The sequence below is a fragment of the Rhinopithecus bieti genome, unplaced genomic scaffold (genome assembly GCF_001698545.2).
Source record: "Rhinopithecus bieti isolate Rb0 unplaced genomic scaffold, ASM169854v2 scaffold_11508, whole genome shotgun sequence".
Classification (NCBI taxonomy): domain Eukaryota; kingdom Metazoa; phylum Chordata; class Mammalia; order Primates; family Cercopithecidae; genus Rhinopithecus; species Rhinopithecus bieti.
The window spans coordinates 162,551-184,113 of record NW_016806932.1 but is presented as its reverse complement, the minus strand read 5'-3'; the positions used below and the strand labels follow the sequence as shown (position 1 = coordinate 184,113).

At 43.3% G+C, this 21,563-nt stretch overlaps 1 protein-coding gene across 3 annotated transcripts in view; it reads left to right on the top strand.

Annotated features, from left to right (window-relative positions):
- Window positions 1-1,627: 1,627 nt before the first annotated feature.
- The window catches only part of LOC108533806 (coiled-coil domain-containing protein 162), a 52,028-nt gene continuing 32,092 nt past the window's right edge, over window positions 1,628-21,563 (top strand). For 2 of the 3 annotated variants that reach the window (XM_017878731.1, XM_017878729.1), the window contains exon 1: window positions 1,628-1,695. The gene's annotated coding sequence lies outside the window, so the exon portion shown is untranslated. Of the gene's footprint in view, window positions 1,696-8,713; window positions 8,751-21,563 lie in introns of those variants that run through there. The other variant, XM_017878730.1, reaches the window with a different exon arrangement.

Sequence of the window (21,563 nt, the reverse complement as noted above, 5' to 3'; positions counted from 1 at the left end):
CTTTTTTCATTGTCATTGCAGAGGATTAGAAAATTTTCCTCTGGTTACAGCATAGCCTGATAGAGTATATTGCTTGTAGACCGAACACACTAGGCCTTGAACAAATGAGGCTCCCTGACCACCTCTCCTCCCTCCAATCACCACAAAGGTTCTTGTACAATTCGCTCTAATATGACTCTTCTGGTGAACTCTTCAGCCCAGTAGGACTATCACATTTAGAGGAGTCATAAAAAGTTTGCTGATTGGACTCAATTATTTGGGGCTGGAAACAAAAATAAAACAAATTTTGTATTGTATAAAACAGCAAATGGATATGAAATCTGGACTGCTCATCTGTTCTTAAAGCCAAGAGCACATATTACACATGTTAGCAACTATTCTCAGCCCTGGATCTGCCTGATCAAGCTCTCATGGACAGCTTCCCCCTCCCACAACTCTCTGCTTTCTCAGTCGGTAGATGCTGGAGCCCAGTACTGGGCTAGGGAGGAAAGAAGGCTGCTTGCATGTGGACCAGCTGTCAAGATACAGCATCTCCAGAAATGCCCTGTGGGCTTCCTGTCTCACTCCTGCCTTGGAATGTATCAGTTTTCACAATCCTTCTTCTAATAACAGAGATGTCCTCTCAGGATAGAAAACCATCACTATGTTCACAGGGATATTTCAGACCAGCTGACATTCTGGTAGCCCCATAAGTGTGAGCTCAAGCATGTTCCCCAAAGGCTCATCACTTTCCACTGTGCTATCCTGTTCTGACTAGCTCCTTCTCTATGCCAATAACTAGGATATATATACCTAGATGCTAGGATGGTCATCCAGACTCAGGCTGGGTTCCACATCCTGGCACTGAGTGCCCCACAGGGCCCCTAAGTTAAATTTTCACCCAAAATGAATATGAACCTATGTACATGTAGCCTACTCTTACAGTAAGGGTCTAAGAAATAAAGCAAATATGGATCCTCCACATTTACTCCTAAAATGACTAGAATCTCCTAGAAGGATATGTATGCATATGTATACACATATGTGTATGTATACATATGTTGCATGTCTTTATATATACATATATGCACATGTGCTTTTTACTTGCTTTAGATGGTCTTGAATCTTCTTTAATCCATGAGCCAGTGACAGGCAGGGCTGATTTGGATATAGCATGGCAATAAGAGATGAGTGCTGATTCATAATCTCTGATCGCTTCAAGTACCTAACAGATATACTGAGGACTAGACTTTCCTATTCCTTGTCATTTCTCCTTTTTGTTCTATTTCAAGACCATAGCTTTATGAATTTTAAAACTTTCTTTCCTGGCCTGTTCTTATTGTACTGAAAAGCAAAGCAAATTTTTATCTTCCTGAGGAAGAAAGGAGACATAAATCAGACCTTAGATTCTAGAGCATAAGACTTTGCTGGTCTTGCAAAACATATAATTAGTATACCCACAAACAAAACGGGAAGTCTGATTAGGTGATAAGTATGGGACAAAATGTTGGTTTACTGGTTTAGCTATAGTAGCCTATATTTCACATTGTCAGACTAAAATATTGTCCATCTTCTAGGGTCTGAGCTTCAAGAGCTGCAGAACATGATTGACAGCTTCCAGAGCCCCCAAGACCCTACCCGGGTGGCCCAGGCACTTCTCCTCCGGAGGGAGGTTATGTTTTTGCAGTTTGACGCTGCAGTGAGGCATCTCATCCGGTAAGGGCTGGAGCACTAATCCTGTCTAGTAAATTCTGCTGTGGAGGTGTTTGCTGAGTGACCATCTAGGGAGGCCACTCTTGGCAAGGTTAGATAATGAGCTTAAAATAGTCACGGGCACAAGCAGATCCAGAACGCCATGGCTACCAAACATGACCTGTCACAAAGGCTGTCTGTGAGAATATGTTCTTGCTGGCTAATAACACTCTTGATTTTAGCAAATGTAATTTCAGAACAGTTCATGTAATGATTGCTGCTTTCAATGTACAGGGGGTTCTGCTGGGAATAACATTTTTATACTTCTAAAGATGATTATTTCTAGGGTTTTTTTTTTCAACATTTGTTTACCTTTCAAAAAGACAGAATTTTTACTGAACTTCTCAAGCTAACAGAATTGGCTACCAGCGTTAAATTTATAAATAAATCAATCTATATCTAGCCTTGTAGGTACCATTGTATTAAGTACTCCACATGCAAAAGGAATGTTTTATTTGGGTAATTAATCATGATGCTGATGGGAAAATTAGCTTGGATTAAGATTCGTAATGTTTCCAGTATAAATAAGTTTTGTATGAGAGGGAAAGAGGGTTAGCCCTAAAGATCTCTGCTTACTTTTTAATTGTCAAAATTAACTTTTTTAGGTTAGTTCCCCATGTAATTAGTTAGTTCCCCATGTAATTAATTCGTCCATTTAGCCACTGAGAGGGCCTCAGAGGGCTGTGCTCTTACCTGTAGGTTGCAGTTGCTTTCCACTGCACTTGCAGGCATCCATGGAGAATGAAAAGGTGAGGGTTGCACTGAACTGTCTTGTTCTTTTTCTACTGTCAATCTTCTTTACTCTGACATCAGAGGACTCTTGGATTTAGAATGTAAATTCAACAGGACAAAAATCAGGCTAATTTATTTTCTTTATATTGACAAATAGCTTCCTGAGCTGTAGCTTAGTCAAGCAGGTAAGATGTAAAGCCTCAGACAATTGTCAGGATGGCCATTTGTTAGTCCTCTGGGCTCTGAAAGCCCAAGGTCAGAATTTGCAAGGATTTTACATACCGGTGAAGAAACAGAAATATCCCCAGAAGTCCTTTTGGATTTCAGCTATGAAGGATTCCATTTGGTACTGCTCTCCCAGGGGAACCACTCTGCTTCCAGGAAACCCCCTGGAATTGCTTTGCCAGGGCTTTCTTTGTCCTCACAATCCATCTGCAGGAATGGAGGGCATTGTGTCCTATTTCTGGTTTTATATATTTTTCTGTGACCCTCTGGAGAGAATCACCCAGATGGTTCACCCCACTGTGTCCTCCACTGGTTACATTTCCCCAGCCTTTTTTCTTCAGAGCTGTTCAGGTTATATATGTTTGGAATTATACAGCTAGTAAGTGGCAGACCAGATTTAGAACGTAGGTGTGTTTGACTCCAAAACCCAAGAGCTGTTATGGAGACCAAGTGGCAGCGTGGACAGAGAAGAGGATGCTAAAGAGAAGGCAAGATCATCTTGGGTACTGGCTATGTGCGTGCTTCTAGGCACAAAACATTTCACTCTGCCCCTCTCAGCCCCCCTCCAGTAGCCAAAGGGTTGATGGAAATTGGTAGCTGTCCTCTGATGGGTTGGATCACGCTGACCAGGGCCCAGCATTCATCTCTGGACATGTCCACCAACTTGCAGGAGTTATTGATTAGCTAATTCAAGAAATGCCCGAGGATTAAGCTTATCTTTAATGCCAGGTGAATTAATCATGTGCATTGAAGGTAAACGTTTGGGTGACAAAGCAGTTCTATCCAATCTCATCTATTTAAGTCAGGAGTTGGCAAACTACTGCTGGAGGTCTCTGCCGATTTTTGTATGGCCTGTGGGCTAAGGATGGCCTTCCTATCTTTAAATGGTTGGAAAAAAAATGTATAGAAGAATAGTATTTTGTGACCCATGAAAATGATATGGAGTTCATATTTCCATGTCCATAAATGAAACACTGTTGGAATACAGTCATGCCCATTCACTTAGGGATTGCCACCCCTTTCACACTACAACCACGGAGCTGAACAGTTGCCACAGAGTCCGTGGGGTCTGCAAAGATGAAAACATTTACTGCCTGGTCCTTTACGAAAAGTTGAGTTTTCACCCCTGATTTAAAGAATAGAATTCCTTTGCACTTCAGGTTTGGAAGGAAGCAAATAAGTCCCTCAAAGGTACTCTATAGCACAGTATAAAATATATAACATGAAAAGTGCCGCTAGTCTGAATGTATTGTTGATGTTCAGGGTGATTAGGGTAAAAAGGAGAAAGCTGAAGAGATATCTTGATGATACAACCCTTCCTGCAGCAAGCCTGCTTTAGGGATACATCAAGGAATTTCTAAAGAAAGCAACTCCAGCCTCTCATTCCTTGAATGTTTGTTGGTTTTCTCTTCATTTTTGTTTTTGAGACAGAGTCTCACTCTGTCTCCCAGGCTGGAGTGCAGTGGTATGACCTCAGCTCACTGCAACCTCTGCCTCCCAGGTTTAAGTGACTCTCATGCCTCAGCCTCCCGAGTTGCTGGGATTACAGATGTGTGCAACCACACCCAGCTAATTTTTGTATTTTTCATAGAGACAGGGTTTCACCATGTTGGCCAGGCTAGTCTCGAACTCCTGACCTCAAGAGATCTGAGTGCTGGGAGTATAGGTGTGAGCCACCGCACCTGGCCTTCTGTTCATTTTTGAATGTATTTTTATTTTCATGATCACCTACTTAACTCTCTCTAAACATGCAGATATTTAAGTGTGCTTTGACAGCTGGGTGTGGTGGCTCACTCCTTTTATCCCAGCACTTTGGGAGGCCTATGTGGGAGGATCCCCTGAGCCCAGGAATTTGAGACTGTTGTGAGCTATGGTTGCACTGTTGCACTCCATCCTGGGCAACAGGGATCCTGTCTGTAAAACAAAAGAAATAAAATTTAAAATAAATTGTGCTTTGGGTTGTCTGGGGATTCCTGGGAGACACATAGGAGCCTGGGCCCTCACGTGAGCAGTGCTGAACGAGGCCACGGCCCTCGTTTTTGGCATCTGAGAAGCAAAGAGCTTTTGTCTGGCCTCCTCCGGGCCACTTTGCAGGTTTCATTATGTTCTTACCTGGAGGAAAACTCTAGCATGTGCCCTGCGAGTTCCCTGTGGTTCAAAATAGCTTTTACTGATGGCAAGAAGATTAAACTTTCTAATGCCACATTACTGAGTCACACTTGGAGTTTAAAAGTGATCCATTTGAGATTTAAAATCAGTTAATTCAAGATTCTCCCTCTTCCCCTTTGTTTTAATCACCTCCTCTTCACTTGCTGGAGTGGGAAGGGTCCTGCCCTAGGGTCATGGGGATGGCCAAACACCTGACCCTGGACAGATGGGGTGAATGACAGATGGGGTGAGTGATAATTTATTACTCACAGACACAATCCAGAGGAAGAGGACACTGTCCCCCCATACAGGGCCACTTGGGAACAGAGTGAATAAGCAAGGGCTGTGGGAGGCAGGTTTTGTAATATCAGGAGGGAGTGATGTTCCGTGCTTCACACAGGAAGGGGTGATTGATTTGAATAATGCTGTGGTCTGGCAGGGAACTGAAACCACTACTCAGGGATAAGCAGGAATTGCACCTGGTTCCTTTGATAAGGAGGGTCGTTAAACCTGGAGACCTTATCTGTGAGAACAGAGTGGGGAGTGGGGGACCTTGTGGCTAAGCTATTTAAGGCCTCCCGATTTTGCCAGAAGTCAAGGCAGCACAAATTTTGGGTTTTAAGTTTAGGCCTCACACAACACTCTTCTCATTCTTCCATCCTCTCAGAGGTGATCTAAGTTTCTATCAGTGCTTTCAAATCTTCCTGGCAGCTGGGAAGACATAGCCACTTCCTTTATCTCTGCTGTGGGTGAGCTGGCCCACCCCAGGCCTCTTCTGTTTAGCCTGCTGTTCAGCATCTCTCTGGATATCCACGTGTGAGGGTCTTTCTCCCCACTTTGAGGGGCTGCTAGGCTTCCTGGGAGGCCACCTCACAGAGAATCCAAGCAAAAGGGACCTTCTGCTCTGGGATACCCTCCTCCAACTTGTCCAGCATCTTTCCTTAGGCATCCACTAGAACTAAGCTCTAGTAGTCTTTCCTTGTTTAACTCTTATTTCCTTTTAGGCAAGAAAAATCATTCTAATTTATCATGCATACTTCCTTCTCTCTGACTTATGGTATAAATTTCATGCTCCAGTCTTCAGGGTTTGTGGTTCTTGATATACAAAGCCAAGTTTTGTTTAAAACCAAACAAGAGCTTTTCTCCCCCAAACCCCCAGGAGGCTTAAAATTTTAAATGTAGTTTTTATAAAGAAATGTTGTCTCAGCTTTTGGTCTTAAAATAATTCATTCAATAAACAATTGATAGCTTTTTTTCTAGAGCTACAGCTGCACTATTCAGTTCAGTAGCCACATGTGGCTATTTCATTTAATTAAAATTATTATTAATTTAAATGAAAGAAAATTAAAAATTCAGGCTGATCTGAGTGCAGTCGTTTTTACAACTAATTGATCACAACCAGTTACAAATTGCTTTATTCTTTCTCCACTCACACTGCTTCGCTTGACTAGCCTTTAAAAAAAGAAAAGAAGAAAAGAAAATTAAAATTCATTCCCTCAGTCACAGTAGTCACATTTCAAGTGTACAACGCCACACATGGCCAGAGGCTACTCTATTGGATAGTGCAGATATAGGACATTTCCACCATTGCAGACTGTTCTGCTAGACAGTGCTAGTCGAGAGTATGCCAACCCTCCCCATGAGGGCTACGAACTGTGAAAGTCGAGGGTAATGGGCACGGGGGTTGATGTGGCTGAAGAAGGAACCTGTTAATATCTCAAAATGTTTTCTTGCTTCTGTAACTTTGAGGAAAGTTTTGAACTTTAGAAATGTAAGTAACTGCTTTTAATGAAATGACCCCCGACCCCATGTTTTGGTAGAAGAACGTTTTTGGCAGCTGGAAATATTCCTGCCTACCAGTCTGTCACAGACAGCATGTGCCATGGGCTACCAGCACTGAGCAACTGTCTCAGGAAGAGCATTTTTGCCTCGCAGCTCAGCGTGCCCCAGCCACTGAATCCACGAAGCCTCCAGGTGTGTTTCCAACGTATTTTTATACTGTAAATGGTGTACTGTGTGTAGGGAATTTAGTCTGTTTGTTTCCATTTGGTTTAGATTCTGCAGGGACTTTCAAGACTTTAATGCCCTCTGTCTTCACTGGCTCTGCTTCACTTGCACAGTGGAACAGTCTGGGCCCCAGGGCCAGCTGTGATTCCCAGTCAGGGTCTTGGCCTCCAAACACTCAACAGGCTGATCAGGGCAACAGCTTGTCTGTTCACAGTTGATAGCAAAACAAACACTTAATCTTCTCCATGTAATAAATAGTTGTGATAGCAATTGCAATGCAAAAATGAAGTCAGCAGCTGGGTTTTCAATAGCCCTGGGTATAGCACCTGTTGTTGAAGGTAATCCTGGCAACAATTGTTGCTCCTAGGCAGGAACAATATTACCCACCTTCTACAACCAAAGAGTTCAAGATTCAGGAAGGCCAGAGATCGGACTATTCCAGAGTCATGGCAGCACCAGGTTGCAAGCTGTATTAATTACTTATTGATGCATAATGATTTACCCTAAAGTTTGGCAGATTAAAGCAATAGACATTCATTATCTCACATAGTTTCTGAGGATCAGGAATCTGGGAGCAGCTTAGGTGGGTAGTTCTGGCTCAGGGTCTCTCATGAGTCAAAATGTTGGCCAGGACTGTAATCATCTCAAGGTTCGACTGGAGGACAACCTGCCTCCAAGCCCACTCCTATGGCTGCTGGTGGGCACCAGAAGATCCACTTCCAGGCTTATTCACATATGCTTCTCCACCGAGCTTCCTTGCAACACAGTAGATGGCTTCCCCCAGCACAAACAGTCCAAGAGAGAACCCAAGATGGAAGTCACAGTGTTTTTATTACCAGATTTCAGAAGTGACTCTCATCACTTCTGTCATATTCTTTTCATTGGAAGTGAGTCACTAAGTCCAGCACACATTCAAGTGGGGGGGATGGTACGGAATTAAGCTCCACCTCTTTACAGGAGGAGTATCAAAGAACTAGTGGATACCTCTTTCAAACTACCTCACAATCCCTGGTCTTTCGACTCCAAAATTTCCAACTTAATATTCTGATCTTATAATGCTACGCCAAGGGACACTAACATTTCTACCTACAGTGGCTGCAAGACAGTGACTTTTAGCCCAAGCGTTGGCCCTCATTTAGACCCAGAAGACAGGGCTGGACCGTGAGTGTCCTTTGGTGTTGCCTGGGATTGGGTGGATACAGGAGTCCTGGCTCCTTGCTGTCAGAATCAACTGCAACTCCAGGACTTGACTAAAACCAGAACCAGGTCTGGAAGTATAGAATGGGGTCAGATAGGCAGGCTCACTGGTTCCAGGGCTGCACATGGTATCACAAGGGACAGAGGATGCCTTAGCTATTGGTTAGTGATATGGAGGAGACAGAGACTCACATGTAATAATTTGTGGCGCTGGTCTTGAGTTGTTACCTAGAACTGGAGCACAATAGTGACGAAGGACAACTTTTTAAGGTTCGTGATATGGAGAGCATTTGAGTAAATGTATTTTTATTGATTTTAAATGCGTACCATTGGTGTTATACTGCTCTGGAACTTCTGAACACTGGTGCTGATTAATTACACTGAAATCTTAAGTACTCTTTTGTGTTTCACCATCTGCTGAGAAAACTATTTAAAAAATAGATTATTACTCTCTCCTATATCACTAGGAAGTTTCAAGAAATACTTCCATGTAATAAATAAGTCATCCAAAATTGTTTTGGGGTGCAGACACAGATATCCTATTCATATACAGATATCTATTAATTTTGAACACAAAGTACAGCATTATCATGTTTATTATTTTGTTCTCTTAGGCATTTGAGCTGTTTCCTTGGAGAGCATTTCTGGAAGATGGAGGACTATTCCCAGTTATGAGTAGCAGCCCAGATACCCTAGAATATAATATGCAGGTAGGATAGGTCTTCTCCATTGTTACAGAGAGAACTGAGTGCAGACTGCAAAGATGGTTGCCATTGGGTCCACAGGTCAGATCCTCCTACTCTCACCCATGATGAATAATGTGTGAGATAAGCGGGGTGTTTGATTTTGAAGCTGTAAACCTGGGGCCACGAGGTGAGTCACATTTTCTTATGATAGAAGGGAAGCATGCTCTCAACCGGCATGGGCCTGGGTTGTAGACTCAGCTGCAGTTCTCGTAACAGTAGTGATCTGGGAGAATGACCAGTCATCTTCAGTCATGGGCTGGGTCTCCTGGAGAAACTCCCAGGCTGGCGGCTCAGAGATGTGTGACTCCTGACCTGTCCATAAACAGTGGTGGGAAGGGAACTTTTTAAAGCAGGACTCATAGGGAGAATTTCTTTTCATTGTTTTCCTTTCCGCTATTAACTTCTTTTAAGTTGTTAGATTCTTTTCATTATTAAATGTTTTCCCCTAATTATTTAAGTAAATATTGTTTTATTTAAAAAATAGAAAGCATGGAAAAGTATTAAGAACAACATGAAAATCAACCATAAATACGCTTCAAAACAATATGGAGGTGGGGAGTGGGTGGGATGGGGTGGGACTGGCCACGGGTTGATGGTTCTTGGGGCTGTGTGATAGGAACTTTTCTGTTTGATTTTTATATATTCAAAATTATCCATAAGTAGAACAGGTTTTTTAAGTAAAATAGTAAAAATGGTCTTAAAAAATTAACCATATGGCTGGGTGTGGCTCACACCTGTAATCCCAGCACTTTGGGAGGCCAAGGTGGACAGATCACTTGAGCTCAGGAGTTCAAGACCAGCCTGGGCAACAAGGTGAAAGCCCGTCTCTACTGAAAATACAAAAATTATCTGGGTGTGATGGCACACACCTATAGTCCCAGCTACTCAGGAGGCTGAAGCATGAGAATCACTTGAACCCAGGAGATGGAGGTTGCAGTGAGCTGAGATCGTACCACTGCACTCCAGCCTGGTGACAGTGTGAGACTCTCTTAAAAAATAAAATAAAATAAAATAAAATAAAATAAAATAAAATAAAATAAAATGGTAAAATAAAATAAAAATCAACCATCGTCCCACAACTAAGAGACAATTACAGTTCACATTTTATTTCCCTGGTATTTTCTCTCTGCATATGTGTGTTTATATCTGTACTTTTAAGGAAAAATTGATATCACACTATACATTCACCATGTCAGATCTGCTGTAAGGGCTGGAAACTTGGCATTTTCATACAGAGCCAAAAGTTTGGTGTGCTCAAAGAAAACTTTAAGTTAGAAATATTACTCTGGTTTTTATGAATTTTCTAGCAGTTGAGAGAATGGGTTCTTGTAAATACAGTTACTCCTAGTTTTCTTCCTGAAAACCATATGTAAAATATATATATGGTCTTCAAATGGAAGGTTTTTTTGTTTTTTTAGCTGTGCCTCTGTGGGTTGAGTGACTGACTGCAAGGTGGCTCATGGAGAACTGGTGGGTGTGCAACTGCTACTGGAAGATGTTCTGAGTAGCTATCATGTGACCATGGAGGCCCCCCCAAGACAGCAAGCCACACTGGGCAAAAATCCACAGGTATTCTTGGGGAATCGTTTCCATATTGACCAGTACTGTATTGGGCTGAAGGACCTCTCTGCTGGGGAGATGGTCCAGGGAGCCACATGTTCCCATAGCCTCTCTCAGTAGGTCCCAGGACTGTGCCAACACCACCTGGGAGCAACAGTGGAGCAGGGATAGCCACTGCAAAGCATTTTCTAAGTTCCATGATTATGGTCTATCCAACTATTTTAATTTTAAAAATGGGACAAAAGTTGTAGGAGGTCTATTGAAACAAACGAAACAAAAACACCAACTGAATGCTTTCTTTGTGAGTCACACATCTAGGACTAGAGTTGGAAGGGCCAGAGGCGTCTGATAGAAGCCCCAGGTGGACATCTCAGGCCTGGGCTCTTGTCCTCACACTCAACTACTGGCCTATGGACTCCTGGGCAGTCACTGCCTCCTCTGGATTTATCACTCTGAAGCTCTAAGGTGCAAGAGCCTCTAGCTCTCCTAGCATCATGACTTTAAACAATTTTGCATGTATCCGGGAACCAGGCAGAGACATGTTTGGATGCCAGACAAACTAGCTGGTGTCCCCACTTGAAGACTTTTTCTGTCTGAGCCAAACTTTCTGAGCAATGCCTAAATCCGTCATCTTCATTTTCTTACCTTCCTGCCACCCCTTGCAGCACTACAGTCTGTCTTCCCAATCTTGCTACTGAAACGTGTCTCATCAAGAGATGGTCCTTGTCACTAAATCCCCTGGGTACTTTCAGTCACCTTCCTACCTAACCCCTTGGCAGCATTTGACACACAGTCCTTCTCAAAGCCTTTCTGCCCTTGGCTTCCACAGCATGAGTCTCTCCTGCCTCTCCTCTGACATTGCTGAGCCCTCCTTCTCAGACCCTTCTGTAGGGTCCTCTACCTCTGCCAACCTTAAAATGTTTTTTATAATCTATCCTACCACTGCTACCAGGGCCACATTTTGACTTCCACAGGCCCTAACACTTTTACCTTTGTGGGCTCCTCCCTCTGCCATGAAAAACCATTAAAAGCTATATTTTAACATTGTGCTAGTACAAAGAAAAAGATGTTAAAATCATATATTAAAGTATTTTCTTTAGCCTAAAAGGTCTTTTTTTCTGATAAAAAAAAAATAAGGCATTTTGTGAGCCCTAGGCACTGTGCCTCCTTTGCCCAAGCCATTAAGTCAGCCCTGAATGCTACTAATACCACTACTATTATTGCCTACAAGTTGAGGTCTGTTCAGATTGCCTTTGATGTATTCATTTGTTCAGTCCTCACAATAATTCCATGAGATAGGTGGTTTCATTGTTCTCATTTTATAGTTAAGAATACTAAGGCTTAAAAAGATTAAGTAACATGGCCAAAGTCACATGGGTAATGAGGAGACAAGCTCAGACTCCAACCCAACGTTCTGGTTCTAGAGCTCCCTCATCCTCTTCTCTACTAGGTTGCTCTATTCCTCACCCTCTCCCTAGGAAAACCCATCTACTTTAACAACTTTGATGACATTCACATGCCATGATCCAAATCTATATGTCTAGCCCAAATATCAATCCTATCAGACTCACATGTTCAATTGCCTGCTGGATATCTCCACTTATTCCATCTCAGAGACAGCGTGTCCTAAGCTAAGGTCATCTTACGCCCTAAATCTTGCCTCTCCCCCTTAGTCTCTGTCAGTTTACCACTACCTGCCCAGATGGTCAAGCCAAAAACTCTGGGCACCATCTTTGACTTCTGTCCCACACCCCACAACCGGTCACCAAGTTTTACTATCAATTATTTTAATGTCTTTCAAGTTTGTCTTCTTTCTCCATTCCCCCACAGTACCCACTTCTACGAGTCCAAACCATCATCATCCCTGATCACTAGGCTATGATCATGACCTCCAGTTGGATTCCGTACACTTACTCTCACCTCTTTCCAATCCATTCACCAGGGTAATATTTTTAAATGCAAGCCTGATTATGTCACTTCCTTCATTACAACTCTTCAATGGATTCCAGATGCCCTGAGAAAAGTCCAAATGCTTTCATCAGCCCCTCGTGACTTGACTCCTGCCAATAGTTCTACCCTCAGTGTCCTTCGATTTGTCGAATGTACCATGCTCTCCTCTGTACTTCTCCCAAGCTGGTCCCTCTAGTGGAAAACTTCCCTCTCCTTCCTTTTTCTGCTTCATCACCTGATTAACTCTTATCCTTACTTAGTTATCCTTCAGATTTCCACTTCAAAACCACTCTCTTTAGGAAGCTTTTTCTGATCATCCACCCTTACCCCCGATGCTTCTCTGTGCCAATTAGAGTGCTTCTGGTGCAAGTAACAGGTTGTCCCATTAGCTATAACTTAAATTAGGGAAGCATATTAATTCTCCATAATAAGAAGTCTAGAAGGAGACAGTTCAGGTTGGTGTAGCCCCTCAACAGTGACTTCAAGGACTCAGCTGCTGTGTAGCTGTGTCGGCAAACATCTCCCTCATTTTGTAAGATAAAACAGGAGCAAAAAAGCTTTCTCCTTGGAGATCTATCTTTTATCAAGGAGGGGAATATTTTCTAAAAGCCCCCCAGTAGATTTTCCTTGTGTCTTTTGGCTAAACTGAGTAACAAGTCCACTTCAGGCCAATTGTAGAAAAAGAAGTGGTTTTATATGTGCCATCTACATTGCCACAACATAGTTAGATCTTCACCCAGTGTGATCATTTGCAAAGTTGGGTATAGACCAAATTGTGCCAAGATCAAAAAACATGCTGGGTCCTCAGGTCCTTCTGTTTGCCATTTTTTGGCCCTGTCTGTGATGGATTACCATCTTTTCCTGACATTCCCCACCATCCTCCACCTTGTTATTTATCTTGGTTCCTGTTCCTTCTTTTGTCTTTTAAATTAAAGCACGTAGGTAGAAAAGACTTCTCATCATATGAACATATAAACAAACAAGTTTGCTTTAAAATTATTATTTAATTAATTTTATTTCATGTGTTTTTATTTAGGAGTATTTAGCTGTTCATAGACAATAGGAAGCAGCAGAATTTATACTGCCCTGAGAGTCAGGACTCCTGAATTCCTGACCCAGTTATGCCACAAGTTTTTTGATCTCACTAGGCCTCAGTCTCCAAAGCTCCAAAGTAAAGGTGATGAATTGGCTCAGGGCTTTTAAAATTGTAGTCCAAGAAGCCCTGGGGTTCCTAAGAGACACCTTGGGGCTTCTTGAGCTGGGGGTGGGGTGCAATTACATGGCCTCCAGGCTGTCCCCTTCATGTCACCATGCTTGTCCTTGGTCCGTTGAATATTTGGGCCAGTGCATAAGAGTTCATTTGATGAAAGAGCTCTGAGAATAAAATGAAATCTGGAAATCCATGCACTAGCTGATTGTTGGGGAGGCAGGCTATAAGACTGAGGAGTTACCAGCAATCTACAGGAACTCACTCTCCCCTGGGTCTTGCTTATCAATTCTTCCTTGGACAATTTGACCAACGCTCTTCCTGGCAGGCAGGCTTTTCCTTATGTATGTTAATACCACTGCTCTAGGATCCAATTATACCAGGTTGTTCTTCCTGTTTCTAGCCAGGAAACTTGAGTGTCTCGGGTGCTGTCACCTAAATGCTCTTTAAGCCTCTTTTTATCATAACATCATGGGATTTGCCATCCTGGTCTGCCAAGAAGAGCTCCTTTTTCTGTGACTGAGACACTGTGGACAGGCAGTGGGCCTGAATCTGGTCCTCATTTTGTTCCTCACTCTGGGTGACCTTGGCCCTCAGACTGCTGGCTGCAGGACAGCAGGACAAACAAGGACCCGAATACCTTGTTTCCTCTACGTCCTGCAGGGTTCATAGCAGCCCCTCCACAATTATTTACTTAAGGAAAGCACCAATGAATAAATGAAGAAATCATAATTTTAAAGTAATCTTTCTTATTGAATGATAAATTCTAATTAAGAGAAATGTTTCCTGCCTAACTTCTAAAAGATGAGAAGAAACAGGAGGTAGGATAAACTTAAATTTCCATGTCTTTACCCATAAGATGGCTAAAATCCTCAAAGGAAAGTTACTTCATGGCTCCACCATGATGGGAACCTTTAATCTCAGGTGTATTGAAGAGTACTTTCCAGAATGCAGAGGGAAAACACAAAAGACTCAGTTTTTCAAAGGTGGATAAAATGTTAGTATGCAAGTAAGAGAGTTTTCAAAATGAATGGTTCCAGACCCAAGCAGAAAGCTGCAGTTGATACATTCCTATCCTTTCCATAAACTGTTCATGAAGGATGGTCAACCTCCCTCAACTCTACATGTGCTGTAGGCCTGTAAACCATTCCTCCTGGGGAAAAAGTTAAGTCTCCAAAGACTTTGTTTTGCACAAGGTGCATGTAAAATGTTAGCCTGTGTTGGTTCATGATCAATAAAGAAGGATTTCCATAATGCTTTCAGCCAGATTTTTCCAAAGTGCCAGGATTCAGAAGTCAGTTCCGAAACAGCCCAAAGGTCTCCAAGTTGCTGGAGGGCCCGTGCGATGCGGTGATGTCCCTTGCTTTGCTGAGATCATTTCTGATACTGTGGAAGCAGCTGGAAGTGCTAAAGGAGCACTGGGGCCGACTCAAGCTGTAAGGCCAGGATATCAACTCTGTCTCTCTCCACAAACAGTTTTCAGAGCTCTACGAGTGAGTGTTGCTGAGGCTGAAATTCATGGCCATGACTAGAACCTTGGGGATGGCAGATTCCTGCCCCTTTATCTGAGGGCGAGATTTGGTCCATGAATCCTAACATGACTCATTAGACCCATGGGCTGAGTCTCTGAGTGCTTGTGGCATTGCAGCCAGAGATATACAGATGGCACATGGGGCACAGGTCTGGGGAATGGGAGGCATACTAGCAGCTGCAGGCCCTGGCTCAAATGACGTAGCTGGCTGGGAAGGGGTGTTGCTTCTGCCTTGTGTCTGTTAACAAACATTTACTAAGCACCCCCATACACCCTGGGCCTTACCAAGCTTAAGAATGTTTGCTTTAGGCCGGCGTGGTGGCTCACGGCTGTAATCCCAGCACTTTGGGAGGTTGAGGCGGGTGGATTACCTGAGGTCAGAAGTTTGAGACCAGCCTGGCCAACATGGTGAAACCCTGTCTCTACTGAAAATACAAAAAATTAGCCGGGTGTGATGGTGGGTACCTGTAATCCTAGCTACCCGGGAGGCTGAGGCAGGAGAATGGTTTGAACCCAGGAGGCAGAGGTTGCAGTGAGCTGAGATCGAACCATTGCATTCCAGCCCGGGCAACAAGAATGAAACTCTTTCTCAAAAAACAGAAACAAACAACAACAGAAAGTTCACTTTGGTATAGCCATATTGTTTATCTTGTGAAATTATTATAGTCAGTGTCCCTGATAACTAGAAAATGTGAAGACTTGTCAATATTTTGAAGAGTGAGGACTGAGATTGTATGCACCCAATGGGAAAAAAGCCTCACGGTTTCACGTGGCTAAGAAATGATAACTGTGGTGAATTTAGATGTTGATATATCTGTGAATGGGTTAGGATACTGATGATAGGAAAGATAAAATGAATGAAAATAATTATCAAAGAATTAAAATGAGAAAAAATATGTTTGCTAATTTCTGTCTTTCTTCTTTAATAGAACTGACATTCTCTACCCCAGCATGAAAGCTATAGCTAGGCAGATGGGGAAAGAAGATGAATTTAAAGGATTTATAGTAAATAATCAGTCTGTTCTTCCCCCCAGTGGAGCCTCAGAAATTGAAATAAAAACTCACCAGGTATGCAGGATATATTTTAAATTTGCCTTTGAAAATGTCCTTTATGGCATTAGCATGAAAACTACAGACATACCCAAATGGTATTTTTTCTAAGAAGCTAAGTGTAAATTGCAGGGTTACAAATCATTGAATGGGCTGGAGGGAGGGCAGGACTAAGTATTTAAAGGCATGTGGGGCTTTGATGAAGCAAATTACTACCCTTAATGTCCCTGTTCTATAAGTTTGGATTTTTATCATTTTGATTTTCCTCAAATTGATGTGTACCTTCATAAGAATGATGATAGAAAACATAACCACTGTCTTAAGCATAAAATTTAGCATGCAGGTAGCCACATGGAAATAAAATATTTTTAAAAGCTCCCTGTAATTGTTTTTCTGAGAATAAGAAAATGACCACTCGATATGTGTAAGATGATCTGTGTGGAGAAGTTGTTTTCTTGAGTCTTTGTTCAGCTTGGTCCTGGGACTCAAGCTTTCTGTGGCTGGGCTTATTGTACCAGGCAAGCAAAGCCTCGACTGTTTGGTTGTCAATGCAGAGATGCCCATCCACTGAGCAACAAAGAGAAGTCAGCCCCTGTCAGGCCCCAGTGCCAAGCTCACTGCTTACCCTTCTAAGCCCTATTCCTTTCCAGCACCTGGGGGCCTTCAACAGGGAGAAACATGCACTCTGCAAGTGTAATAGATTGAGTAAGGGCTCACAGTTTTTGGAATACTTTTCCGTTGGTCCTACATGGAGTTTTAAATCTTGTGAAATCTTCCTTGGTATCTAAATCAAGTTTTATACCTGAGGGCTTCTTCTTTTTTTTTTTTTTTTTTTTGAGATGGAGGCCTGCTCTGTTGCTCAGGCCTCCTGAGCAGGAGGAGGTGCAGTGGCACGATCTCGGCTCACTGCAACCTCCGCCTCTCAGGTTCAATTCTCCTGCCTCAGCCTCCCAAGTAGCTGGGATTATAGGCGCCCAGCTAATTTTTTTATTTTTAGTAGAGATGGGGTTTCACCATCTTGGCTAGGCTGGTCTTGAATTCCTGACCTTGTGATCCACCCGCCTCGGCCTCCCAAACTCCTGACCTCGTGATCTAACCGCCTCAGCCTCCCAAAGTACTGGGATTACAGGCGTGAGATATCGCGCCCAGCTGAGAGCTTCTCTTATAATGAGAACTCACCAAATCCTAGCCACATTTAGAGACTCCAAAAGACATGAGGTCACCCCAGGTATTGAACACTTTGCAATTTAGCAAAACTTGGTTTGAAAAAAGATTATATTTTATCAATGAGGATGTGAACCAGGAAGAACAGGTGTTGTTCTCCAGAGAGGTACATCTGTGCCCCTAGAAGCACTTGGGAGACCTAGAAGGGAAGCGTTCCTTCTTTCTTGGGAGAGTGGCTGAAGGGCAGGCCCTAGCTCAAAGCCCTTCTGCAGGAATGTGACACGGGACCCAAAATATAAGCTGAATGTAGAGAGTGACCCTCAACCTATGCTTACTCTAGCTTCAAAAACTTCTGGAAAATTTTGAAATTCATATGATCCAAGAGGTACTAAGAAAAGTTAACAGAGAGATGACACTGCTTTTATCAGAAAAGTCCAAGAAGGAGTGTTCTCTCCCTATAGGTAAAGTACATTTATTTTGTTACTTCACAAAATAATTTCCTAATTATGAAAGCAATTCATGTATTGACATTTGTTGTAAAACAAGCAAAACCAAAAAATCAGTGCAATGCCCAGAAAATGATATAAAATGACTTTTACACCTTGACCCTGTGCAATGAAAGGGCAAGCCTCTCCCCAGCTGGACGTCTGTAAATGCTGCCAGAGAGCTGAGTGTGGCTGAGCTCTAGTTATAGAACTTGCAACAAGACACAAAGCACTTTGGTATATTTCTTTCCCTGTACAAAGGCTTTTTAAAAAAAAAAAAATAGAAAACATAGTTTCAACTGTACTGATTAACTCGTAACTGAAATAAAGTTGAAATGAAGGGAAAACCCAAAGCCTTTCTTATTTGTAACATACATAAGTTATGATGTGTCAAATTCGTAAATTTAGGGTGTGAAGGCAATCAATGGTTTCCTTCCATCTGAGGCCCAAACTTGAGGCCACTGCATGGGCATGTGACGCGCAGGATGCAGAGGGGCACTTGGGGTTTCATGTTCTGTGGTCACCGTCCTGAAACTTTTAATGGTTTAACTTTGAATTTGTTCAAAGTTACAATTCCAGGTACCTAAGGTGGGCAGGAGGCTTGTCCTCACTGAGCTACCCGTTGAACACATGGTGTTGTTACCAGCCTGGGACCCCTGAGATGCTGCTGGGTGCACACGCCTGACCTTGACCCTCCCCGCACCCAGAGGGGAGGGGAACCTTGGCACCGGGAGGGTCAAGGTCAGGCCTGTACACCCAGCAGCATCTCAGGGGTCTTAGGCTGGCAGCACTGCCATGTGTTCAATGGGTAGCTCAGTGAGGGCAAGCGTCCTGCCCACCTTGGGTACCTAGAATCTCCCAGGACAGAGGTTGCAGTACTCTTGGGGGTTACCTTTCCACGGTGGATTGGGGTGGTGGGAAGGGGAGATGCCTGACTCAACTTCTCATCCCCAGGCAGGGCCTAGTGCCTCAGTCTGGTAACTGGTGGGTCATGCATATTCACGCACTGAGTCACAGGCGGGGCCACTGGATGCTTATGGGGGTCTCACTTGCCCTGCACGTATTCCCATGACCAAGAGATCGCAACGTTAAAAGCGAATAAAAACACCATGACAGGTGAAGAGAGAGACTGCAGAAGAAAGGGCAAAGGTTTATCTTTTAATATCTGTGTGACACTTTTCCTGCTTTTGAACAAGAGGTCCTACATTTTTATTTTGCACCAGGCCCCTGCATTATGTAGCTAGTCCTGTCTGAACTATAATATCTATTCCTAACTTTGAATATTCTGTAGGAAATTCATAACCTTTGAGCTAGGGAGGAGTTGTCTGACTACGAGCTTAAATTAGGTTTTCCTTTTGAGACAAAGTCCACAGACATTGTAATGTTAATAACCTCTGTCCTCACCTAAGATATAGTCATTTTATTAGTGCTTCGAGTAACTGAATTCTGTAAACAGGGCACTGTGCAATGAAAGTGTGAGCCCCTCCCCAGCTGGGTGTCTCTAATGCCACCAGAGAGCTGAGTGTGGTTGAGCTCTAGTTACAGAACATTCAACAAGACACAAAGCGCCTGTTGTTTGTGCTGTGTTTGCTGCATCCAGGCGGCTCCCTTCCGATTCCTTGGAGAAAATCTACAAGCCTGCAGCAGGTGCAACCATCTGCACATGTTGGAGCCATGGTTCCTATGAGACACCCGGGGTGAGGGGCTGTGGGGAAGCATCCTTGCTTTGTGGTTGTGCTGCCGTGTGCAGGGTGCCTGTCAGCTGTGCTTGCAAAAGGGCCTTCAATGCAGTGGGGGGGAGGCAGAGGGGAGGGGTAGAGTTATTTTTAACAGTGGCAAGGTTGATATTACAAAGCCTCACCTTGGATGGAGTGCGCTGGCCAATTCTAAACTCTTGTTTGATTCTATACTTATAAGACTTTTAAACTCCATGCCAGTATCGAAGGGGAAGGGTTGTTGTTTCTGGTTCCATTTTGTTTTGTTTTTTGGTCTGTCAGGCATGACTTGGTGTGGAGACCTGGATCTCCACCTCTACTGAGTTCTCCTAATTCAAGCGATTGAGTCCTCACTGTGTGCCAAGGTGCTTTGGTATACATTTCTTCAGTGTCATCTTCCTGAGACCGCTGTGGGCTTGGTGCCTTCAAAGAAGGCAATAACATATTGGAATCCCCACCTACCTACTGTTTATCTTGGCAGCAAGAAGTAGCCATAGTGAACAGGGCTTCCAAGCAGGGGCCGCCTCTTCACGCAGAGATCACCCTTTGTGGTCAGGGTTAGCTTGGGACTGGAGGTTTCTCCAGAGGAAGTTAGGAATGGAGAGTATTGAGAACCAGGGGGACAGCAAAAGCCCTTATCCTTTTCCTCAGGGTCTTCTCCTTCCCTATAGGCTGACTGACTGTAGTGTTGACATTTACATCTGCCAAAAAGAAACCCTGAGCCAGGTATGGTGGCACACTCCTGGAGCCCAGAAGCACCTGGGAGGCCGAGGCAGGTGGATCACTTGAGCTCAGGAATTTGAGACCAGCCTGAGCAACATGGTAAAACCCTGACTCTACAAAAAATGAAAAAAAATTAGCTGGGTGTGGCGGTGCACACCTGTAGTCCCAGCTACTTGGGATGCTGAGGTGGGAGGATTGCTTGAGCCTGGGATGTTGAGGCTGCAGTGAGCCAAGATTGTGCCACTATACTCCAGCCTGAGTGACAGAGCAAGACTCTGTACAAAAGAAAAAAAAAAAAAAAAGGAACCCTGGAATACTTCTCTCCCTCTCCCTCTTTCCTTCCCCCTCACCTTGTTTTGGAGCTTGATCATACAGCTTCTGAATGAGTTTCCGGTTTGTCATTGAGCCTCTGAGGATGTGGCATCCAGACCTGGCCCTGGTGCTAGGTCTCGGTAGCTGAACTAGTAGCCCCCTGAAAACTATCTAAAGTAGCTCCAGACATCTTTGTTCAGCCCCGGGGCTTATCTTAGCAGAGATGGCCCCATTGGTTCACAAAAATTCTGCCATCCCTCATCTTTGATGTTTTGGCATTGAAGTGATTTTTAGTTGATTTTCTAATTTTCTCTGAGCAGTTATAAGGCCAACAGTCTCCAAAGTGGAGTGCATATATCACAGGGGTGTGGGAAGAAAATACTAGAACTTCTAAATAGATTAGAGCCATATGTAAGGAGTCACATGCCACACTCTACATTGAGGTGTCCTGAAGTGACCATGGGCAGGCAATCCACAAGTAATGAGAAAATAGTAGAGGTGACACTTCTAATCCTAGTGCATGCTTATCCTCAGCCACATTATGAGGTCAGAAAAGATAATCTAATCATATCTGATAAGAAGATAGAAAATAAATTTTTCTTTTTTTTTTTTTGAGACAGGATCTCACGCTGCCACCCAGGCTGGAGTTCAGTGATGCCACCATAGCTCACTGCAGCCTTGAACTCCTGGGCTCAAACGATCCTCCTACCTCAGCCTTCCAAGGCGCTAGAATCACCAGTGCACACCACCATGCCCAACTAAATTTTAAAAATGTTTTGTAGAGCCATCCTCTTGCTGTGTTACCCAGGCTGGTCTTGAACTCTTCGAGTGATCTTCCCACCTCTGCCTCTCAAAGTGCTGAGATTATAGGTGTAAGCCACCTGCCTGGCAGACAAAAAAAATTGTAAAAGGTCAAAGAAACTATTGGGAATGTGGATTGAGACCCATTCTCATTGTTGATGAATCCTACCCTAAATATATCATGCTTTGTGATATTCACTATTGGTAGTATTGTAGGTAGTTCTAAATACACATAAATAAAATAAAATATAAAATATATTAAAATAATAATATAGGATA